This window comes from Echinops telfairi, unplaced genomic scaffold, assembly GCF_000313985.2.
Source record: "Echinops telfairi isolate 266 unplaced genomic scaffold, ASM31398v2 ScPeMD7_18;HRSCAF=68, whole genome shotgun sequence".
In the NCBI taxonomy this organism is placed as follows: domain Eukaryota; kingdom Metazoa; phylum Chordata; class Mammalia; order Afrosoricida; family Tenrecidae; genus Echinops; species Echinops telfairi.
The window spans coordinates 54,391,976-54,401,566 of record NW_022103915.1 but is presented as its reverse complement, the minus strand read 5'-3'; the positions used below and the strand labels follow the sequence as shown (position 1 = coordinate 54,401,566).

Sequence of the window (9,591 nt, the reverse complement as noted above, 5' to 3'; positions counted from 1 at the left end):
CGGATGCTGTAAAATATGAAAATACATATAATTTATAAATTATCAAGGGTTCCCTAGGGTGGGAGTGTGGGGGAGGGAGTGGGGAAAAAGGCGCTGATACCAAGTGCTCAAGTAGAAAAAAATGTATTGGAAATGTTGATGGCAACATATGTACAAATGTGCTTGATACAATTGATGTATGGATTGTTATAAGATCTGTAAGTGCCCCCAATAAAATGATTTATTAAAATAAAAATATAGTGCCCATATGAAGTTCCAGTCATAATCTGTCAGACTACTGAAAGTGAGGTCCAGATGCTTAGACAAGCAGTTATGACTGTATGAAGAAACTGTATGTCCCATGCATGAAGAATGCAAGCCATGAGAACCCCACAAGGAAGTCTACCACCACAGAGCTGATTCTGACTAGTGGCCACCCTTTATGGCAAAGTTGAGCTGATCCTTAGGGTTTCTGAGACTGTAAATCTTTATAGGAGCACACAGCTTCATTTTTCTCTCAAGGAGCACCCACTTGCTTTGAACCATTGACTTTATGGTTTTATTGCCCAACACCTAACCCATAATGTTACCAGGGCTTTTAAAATCATGAGAGGATCAAGGGAAATTAATCATTCTATTCATGCAACTAATATTTATGGAGCCCTTCCTTTGTGCCACAAACTGTTGTAGACATCAGGAACACATTAATGACAGAGACCTTGCCTTCACAGCACTTATCTTCTAGAATGTAGAACAAAAATAAGACAGCCAAAGGCAGAATTTTAGAAGATATTTGTTCTTACATGGAAAGAGCAAAACATGGAACCAAGAGAATAGTGTGTCTTTGAAAACCTAACAGGCTGTCTGCTGACGCAGCCAGTGGACCAACTGTGACTGATTCTAATCATCTAAGAAGCTGGACTATCTGTAGACTAATACAGCATCGGGATTGGCGGAAGGCTCATTAACAACCTGTGATATGCAGATGACACAACCTCACTCACCGAAGCAAGGAGGACTTAAAACACTTACTAATGAAGATTGAAGACTACAGCATTCAGTATAAATTTCACCTCGGTGTAAATAAAACAAAAATCCTCACAACTAACCATTAAGTAAAATCATGAAAAATGAAGAAAAGATTGAAGTTTCATTCATTTGGATCTATTATTAACATTTTTAGCACCCACAACCAAGAAATAGAACAATCATATTATATTGGGAAAATCAGCTGCAAAGGACCATCTTAAAATGCTAAAGAACAAAAGTGCCACTTTAAGGCCCAAGGTATGTCTGACCCAAGCCTCATCTGCACGCAAAACAGTACAGTGAACAAGGAAGGCTGAAGAATGGATGCATTTGAATTGTGGTGTTGTCAAAAAAATTTTAATTATCACGGACCGACAAAAGACAAACAAATGTCGTGGAAGAAGTGCAGCCTGATTGCTCCTTGGAAGTGATGTCGGCAGAACGTCATCTCGCGTGTTTTGGGCATGTTATCAGGCTAGAACAGGGCCTGGAGAAGGAAACAATGCTGGGTAAAGTGAGGGTCAGGAAAAGGAGGAAGGCCCTCAAAGAGATGGATTGACAGAGTGGCTACAACAACAGGCCCAAGATTTGTGAGGATGATGTAGGATGAGGCAACGTTTCATTCTGTTATACATATGGCCACTAGGAGTCAGAACCAACACCCTGGCACCTAACAACAAGGAGTACATACTCAGAGGCAGAAAGGCTGAATGAGTTGACTATTGAACCTAAGTGTTTCTCTATTTCCTCATTAGAGAAGTAAATCTTAGCTACTTAATATGTGCTACATGTGTGGTTGTCAGGTGCCAGCCAGTCGGTTCTGACCCATAGCAACCCTGTGTACAACAGAACAAAACATGGTGTCAGTCCATCTCGTTGAGGGTCTTCCTCTTTTTCACTGCCCACTCTACTTTACCAAGCATAATGTCCTTCTCCAGGGACTGGTCTGTCCTGACAATATGCCCAAAGTATGTAAGACAGAGTCGCGCCATCCTTGACTCTAAGGAGCACTCTGGCTCTATATACTTCTTCCAAGACAGATTTGTTCGTCCTCTTATCAGTCCATGGTACTTTCAAAATTCTTGGTCAGCACCACAATTCGAATGCACCGATTCTTCTGTGGCCTTTCTTGTCCAATGTCCAGCTTTCACATGTACATGTGGCCATGGAAAATACCATGGCTTGGGTCAGGCGCATCTTAGTTCTCAAAGTAGCCTCCTTGCTTTTCAATATGCTTAAGAGGGCTTGTGAAGCAGATTTACCTAATGCAACTCTTCTTTTGACCTCTTGACCGCTGCTTCCATGAGCACTGATTGTGGATTCAAGCAAGACAAAATCCTCGACAGTTTCGGTCTTTTTTTCAATTGATCTTGATGTTACCTATTGGTCCAGTTGTGCAGGTTTGGGTCTTCGTTGCATTGAATCATAATCCAAACTCAAGACAGCAGTCCTCAATCTTCATCAGCAAATGTTTCAAGTCCTATTCTCTTTCAACAAGCAAGGTTGTGTCATCTGCATGTTGCAGGTTGTTAAAAAGTCTTCAATCCTGATGCCACATTCTTCTTCATAGAAGCCAGCTTCTCTGATGATTTGCTCAGCATCCAGATTGGATAAGTACAATGAGGGGATACAATGCTGTCACACAGCATTCCGGATTAGAAACCATACACTGTCCCCTTGTTCTGTTCACCCAACTTGTAGGTGTGGTCTATACACAAACATACAAAACGAAGACTTCAGTTCAGTGGACAAGATTAGAGGGAACACAAACAAGAATACAAAATAGAATGATTTAAATGATATTTGGAAACAAGGTCCATCCCAGGAACCCAGCTGTAATAATTTAAAAAGGAGGTAGTATTTATGTGGAGGAAAAGAAAGACAGGAGAAGAGATATTCCAAAATACAGAAACATAAGGCATAGAACCAAAATGAGATTGTAGAATGGCTAAAGCATAAGTTGAATTGGATTCTAAATTTGTATTAAAAGGAGTGAGATCTAGAGGTTGAAAGGCAAGTTTGGGCCAGATGATGGAGGGCCTTAAATGCCGAGATGAAGGACTGAGTATGATAGGCAATGAGGACGTATTTCAGGGAGAGAAATGATAAATCCCAAGCAGACGTTTAGGAAGATGGATGTGCCAAGATACAGGACCATTAGAAATGGATGCAGGAAAAGTCGCCATACCCCCTGTGCCAATGTGATAGAACTTGAATTAGGGAGAAAAAAATGACAGTTCTGGAGGAGAAAGGGTGATGGAAGAGAGGACATGAAAGAATGTCTGACTGAACAGAAGGAAAGAAGATGGGGAAGAGTTTCTGAGAAGGAAGAAAAGAAAAAGTAGCCCAAAAGAGGCTTTTGAAAGTCATCAAAACGGCGTCTGTCATGGTTGATACAGTGGAACGGGGACAGGCTGAGTTTTGAAAATGTAGGTGTATCAGAACGGGGAAAATACTGACTGAAGCCCTGGAACTAGCGGCTCGGAAGTGGCATCGTTAACGGAACTTGTTCAAAAGCCTGGCTTGAGATATGGGGTCACTATGAGGACTGTGGAGAGTGGCACACATTCAAAATGTCTGCGGGCAGCCTTCAGCCTGGCACGGAGCCTGCCACATTTGTTTCTCCCTCGGCTGGTCCAGCGATTTGTTTGCTATACAATACTCATGCATTTCTTGTGTTATAAGAGGAAGTTTAAATTTCTAGCAGGCATTGACTTATCATTTTTCTGTATACGTTCCAATACACCCACATTTTACAAAATCCTTCCGGTTTTGCTGTCAACTATGAGTAACGTGCATAGAACCATTTAAAAGATCTGGCTCAAAGTGACAGATTGTCAGCCTAGTGAAAAGGAAAATGGCACTTTTGCCACAAATATAGGAAGGTCTGGAGTTTGGGGGAAGCCAGGATTAGTAGGTTTAAAACATATGTTATCCAGCCTGAGACATCGGGAGACCATGGGAATATCTATGCAGCAATGGGCAGTTGCTATTATGAGTGAGTTCCAACTCATAGCAACCCTGTGTACACCAGAATGAAACACTGCCTCTTCCTGCACCATCCTCACAACTGTTACCATGTTTGAGCCGACCGTTGCAGCCACTGTGTCAATCCATCTCCTTGAGGGACTTCCTCTTTTTTGCTGCCCCTCGGCTTTACCAAGAGTGATGTCCATTGCCAGGGACTAGTCTCTCCCGATAACATGTCCAAAGTGTGTAAGTCAAAGTCTCACCATCCTAGTTTCTAAGAAGCACTCTGCTTGCACCTCTTCCAAGACAGAGCTGTTGTTCTTTTGGCCTTCTATGGTGTGTTTAATATTCTTTGCCAGCATTATAAGTCAAATGCATCGATTCTTCCTCAGTCTTCTTTATTCAGTGCAACTTTCACATGCAGATGAGGCTGGGGTACAGTTCACCTTACTCCTCAAAATGACATTCTTGTTCTTCAATACTTTAAAAAGTTCTTCAGTAGATCTGCCAAATGCAATGCGACATTTGATCTCTAGATTCCTACTTCCATGAGCATTAAATGTTGTGTTAGTCAGTGTTGACTAGAGAAACAAATTCATAGATGCTCACATGGGTATAAAAAAGAGCTTTATATAAAAGAGCAATTGTATATTGAGAAAACATCCCAGCCCAGTCCAGATCAAGTCCATAAGTCTGATATTAGTCCATCCCTGAAAATAAGACAGTGTCTTATATTAATTTTTTCTCCCAAAGATGTGCTAGGCCTTATTTTCAGGGGATAGCTTATTTTTCCATGAAGAAGAATATGGTACACATTTATTGCTGAACAAAAAAAAGGATTTATTGCCTGTATATGGTATGGTAGTAGTTGTCATCACAAACCAGCATAACTAGACAAACTGTGAATCCTACAGTATCAAGAATTTCTTGTTATTATCATTATTTCCATGTACAACAATCTACAGTACATTTACTAATAATCTATGGTACATATACTCGCACTTCCTGTCTGCTCCAGCTGCGCTGCAGCCAACAGTGAGCTGTGCAGCAGCACCCACCACTACGGTCCAGAGTCCAGAGTTACAGTAGCTTCGGGAGGCTTTATGTTCAGAGAGGTCTTATTTTCGGGGGATGCCTTATATTTCAGCGAGAGGCAAAACTGTAAGTAGGTCTTATTTTGAGGGGATGTCTTACTTTCGTCAATAAATTCTTTAGATTCAAGTAGCCATGCAATGATGCTGAATGAAGGAAGATCACAGGCCAGTGGATCAGAAGCCTTGTGGATTCAGTGGCATAGTAGCATTTCAGCACCAGCAGGAGTCTCCACATGGCTTCTCCATCTCCAGAGCTCTGGCTCATCAATGTGTCTCCATGTGGCAGGAAGATGAAGCAGAGAGTGTGGGTCTGCCCTCCAGTGAGCTATTTATCTCCTTAATGCCTCCATATTAGGTCATCAAGCTGCAGCCTGATTGACAGGCTGAACTCCGCCCCTTCACTCTTAATAGTCTCAAATTGACACCAGATTATGTAACTACCACAAATGTGGATCGAAGGAAGATAAAATCCTTGACAATGTCAGTCTTTTTTTTTCTATTTATCCTAATATTGTCTACTGGTCCAGTTGTGAGGATTTTGATTTTCTTTACAGTGAGTTGTAATCCATATTGAAGGCTGCTATTCTTGATCTTCATCAGCAAGTTCTTCAAGTTCTCCTCATGTTCCACAAGCAAGGTGTGTCATCTGTATATGTCAGGGTAACATATCTTCCTCCAGTCCTGATGCCATACTCTGCTTTATGTAGTTCAGCTTCTCAAATTATTTGCTCAGTATCCAGATTAAATAAGTATGGTGAAATGATACAACCCTGATACACAACTTTCCTGGTTTTAAACCAGGCAGGTTTAAACCTTTGTTCTGTTTAAACAGTTGCTTCTTGATCCATGTACAGGTTCTGTATGAACACAATGAAGTTTTCCGGAATTCTGTGATGGTTAGATTTTATATGATCAACTTTATGGTAATTGTAGAGCAGTAGGAGAGCAGTTCGAAACCACCAGCCACTCCGTGGCATCAACTAAAATCGCAGTGCGTTTGCTTTTTTGGTTTAAGGAGGTAGGAATGTCATCCAAACTATCCATCAGGTCGGTCTGTTGATGCCTCCTTGGGGATGTGACCTTTTTTATAAAAGAGACACTGAGACTTTCTCTCTCTTATTCTTCTCTCTCCTGCTTGATCGGATCCTATATCTCTCCTTTGAAGCTGATGGTCCATGTAGCCTGCTAAGCCTGGGAGCTGTTGGTGCGCTGCCACATTCCTAGGGCCTTGGATTCAGGCGACTCTTCACCCACTAGCCTGTGCTCTCCCAGCTTCCTGCTGCATCTTCCTGCTTTCTCCACTGGCAGCCGTGTGAGTCTGAGCATCTCCAGCTACCATGTGACTCATGGGCTTAAGTTGGGCTGAGCTGGATCGCTTTCTTCATATAAAATTCTTTCTTATATCGGTATGAATGTCACTGGTTTTGTTTCTCTAGAAAACTCAGCAAAATAAAATTTCCATACTTCTCAATGTTATCTATAGGTGGTTATGATTCACATAGTCAGGTGCTTTTACATAATAAATAAAAAAACAAGTAAACCTTATTTTGAATTCCCTGCTTTGAGGCAAGATCCATCTGACCTCAGCAATGACAGCCTTTGTTTCACATACAGTTCTGAATAAGGGCTAAACCTCTGGCAGTGTCCTGTCAATGTAATGCTCCAACCATTGTTGAACGATCTTCCCCCAAACTATACTTGCATGTGATATTAAGACATTGTTTGATAATGTCTGCATTTTGTGGGTCACTTCTCTTCAAAACAGGTAATTATAGATCTCTTCCCAGTGGTTGGGCAGATACTTCTCTTCCAACATTCTTGGCATAGACTCATGAGCGCTTCATCAGCATGCTGAAACATTCCAACTAGTAGCACATCAATTCCTGGAGACTTGGTGTTTCGCTAATTCCTTCAGGGAAACTTGGACTTCTTTCTTCAGTACCGATGGATTTTCTATCTTTTGAAATGGTTGAGCGTATAGAATTGGCACCAGACAAGTCATCTGGCCTGGAGCCAAATCTTCAACCATCATTAGCTAGCAAGTGAGCTCTGAAAACATGGTAGTGGAAGAGATTTCTGGATAGAAAGTATTGAGCAAAGGGCTAAGCTCAGAACCTAGGAAAACACATTTCAGAATCAGAATAGTTAGAGGAAGAGCACGAATCTGAGGAGAGATCAGAAAGTATGAAAGAGAAAGTGTGGTTGTTATAAAAGCCACGGAATGAGTCAACCAACTGTTTCATGGTAATAACCCTAGTTTTATAGAAACAGTTACTTTGTGGTAAATTGGAAATACATATTTTATCCTTATTCAACTCACAGGGGCAAATTCTTAAGTTTAGAAGAAATTTACCCATAAAATGTGCTACTGGTTAAACAAAACTTGGTCCTTTTGTATGGAAGTACATTTGCTGCTGATCAATGAGAGACAAAAATCTCCCTGTCACATAAAGAAGTCAGGTCTTGATACTGCTTCTCTGGATGGCGGGGTCTGGACTGCTCTGGGGATTCCTTCCAGGCTCTCCTGAGGACAGGTGGAGTGAGACATGGACGGAAGTGGGGACAAGAACATTTTATATCACAACAATTAAAGACACACAGACGGATTGAAGGGCTGGGTCATTTAAAACAAAGGAGGATTTTGTGGTAGGGACTAAGAAAAATACATATAGAATATTTTTTTTCTCTCTGCTTTCTAGAAGAAGTGACAGGGTGGAAAACCACAAGGACCACAATATGAAGATGATCATATCAGAAAATTCAAGTTAGTAAACTCCATTCTCTTATCAAAAAATTGGCATGTTGTATTGTATGTTGTTTGCCTGCTTTAAAAAATATGGATGTCAGGGTGTGCTGAAACAGGGGGGCTAAAGAATGGTTCTTTTGTGTATAACACAGCCAACAGGGATCTCAATTCATTGTGATGGGGAGCACACAACTTGTGTCCTCTATGAACAAATGCCCTAAACGTATCTCGCCTGGAACTCCAAGTGGCTGGTAAGTAAGGATAACAGGAAGAAACTGAGTATTGTAGGAAACCCTGCAATAGTTAGCTGGGGAGGCTGCTACCTTGAACCTGTCGTCATGTGCATGTGGGCCATGAGCGATCCTAGCAATAAAGGCATTGCACCGCTCTTTAAAAAACAATAGATGTCACTTTCTTGTGTCCAACAAAACTAATGTATATTAGAAAGCATGGAAATACAAAAGGCACAAAGGAGAAGGATAGAGAGAGGCAGGAAGAAAGAAATGAATTAAGTCAGGTTAGGAAGAACAGCTTATAATCCCATAACCCAGAGATAACCCTGTTAAATTTGGTACATGCAATTCTACCCTGGAATTGGACAACTAGACTACTTCCAATATTTCACTATTTCTAATGATATTATGAAGAACATCCTTATACATTCATCTTTGAATAATGTGTGAACATTTTCTTAGCATAAATTCCTATAAGTGGAATTGTTAGGTGAAAGGATAGGCATATCTTTTTATATTCATTTGAGAAATATAATCAAATTCTCGGTTATTATTCAATATTTTTAATATTTGTATTTCACTAGACTACATAGCTAGGTTGTATTTTTCCCCAAATGTTACTGGCACTGGTATGTCTTCTTCTGTGAAATATATTGCTTGTCTATATATTTTTCCCATATTTGAGATGTTCCTGGAGAGAGACATGGCTGCTGGCTCAGGAGCTGCATTGCTGTCGACTAATGACTCTATCCTTACTGTTTGCTGATCCTAACTTGTAGTAACCTATTAACTCTCCTAGTAAACCCCCATCATTGTGAATCTTATCTGTGAGTTCTACGTGGCCATAGAAATGAATTATCAAACCCAGCATAGAAATAGAATGCCATGGGAGGAACAGTTGGTGTCAGGATAGGGACAGAAAAATGAAGAGTAGAGGCATGTCTGACTCCTGCACATAACAATAGGGAAGCCAGAAGAGTTCAGAAGTGTCCAACTCCATTGCTGTTTACCACAGGAACAACAAAAGATCTAGAACTGGAATTTGGGTGAGAAGAACAAAAGTTTATATTTGGGAGGCATCTACATGGAGAGGATAAATAAAGTCCCTAGACTACATTAGCACAATGTAAGAGGAGAACAGAGAAGCAGCCCCGAGCTCTCGCATGTGGCTGCACTAGTTCAAACCAAAAGACCAAACCCACTGCCATTGAGTCAATACTGACCCTATTATATGGCAAGGTAGAACTGCTCCTGTGAGTTTCTGAGACGGTCACTGTTTATGGGAGTAGAAAGTTTTGTCTTTCTCCCATAGAGCTGTTGGTGGTTTCTAACTGCCCATCTCGTGGATTGAAGCGCAACGCATAACCACTATGCCACCAGCGTTCCTGTTGTTATGTGCCGTCAAGTCCGTTCTAATTCATTGTGACCCTTTGTACAATGTAACAAAACACTGCTTGGCCCTGCAGCATCCTCACAACTGAAGAAGTCACGTTTGAACTTATTGTTGTAGCCGTTATGTCAATCTACTTCATTGAGGGTC

The 9,591-nt window shown here is 41.0% G+C and overlaps 1 non-coding gene across 1 annotated transcript; it reads left to right on the top strand.

The window, feature by feature from the left end:
* Window positions 1-7,917: 7,917 nt before the first annotated feature.
* LOC115868909 lies at window positions 7,918-8,043 on the top strand. Its single transcript, XR_004045870.1, has one exon. It is a non-coding gene; the product is annotated as a small nucleolar RNA SNORA11 (small nucleolar RNA).
* The last annotated feature ends 1,548 nt before the right edge of the window (window positions 8,044-9,591 follow it).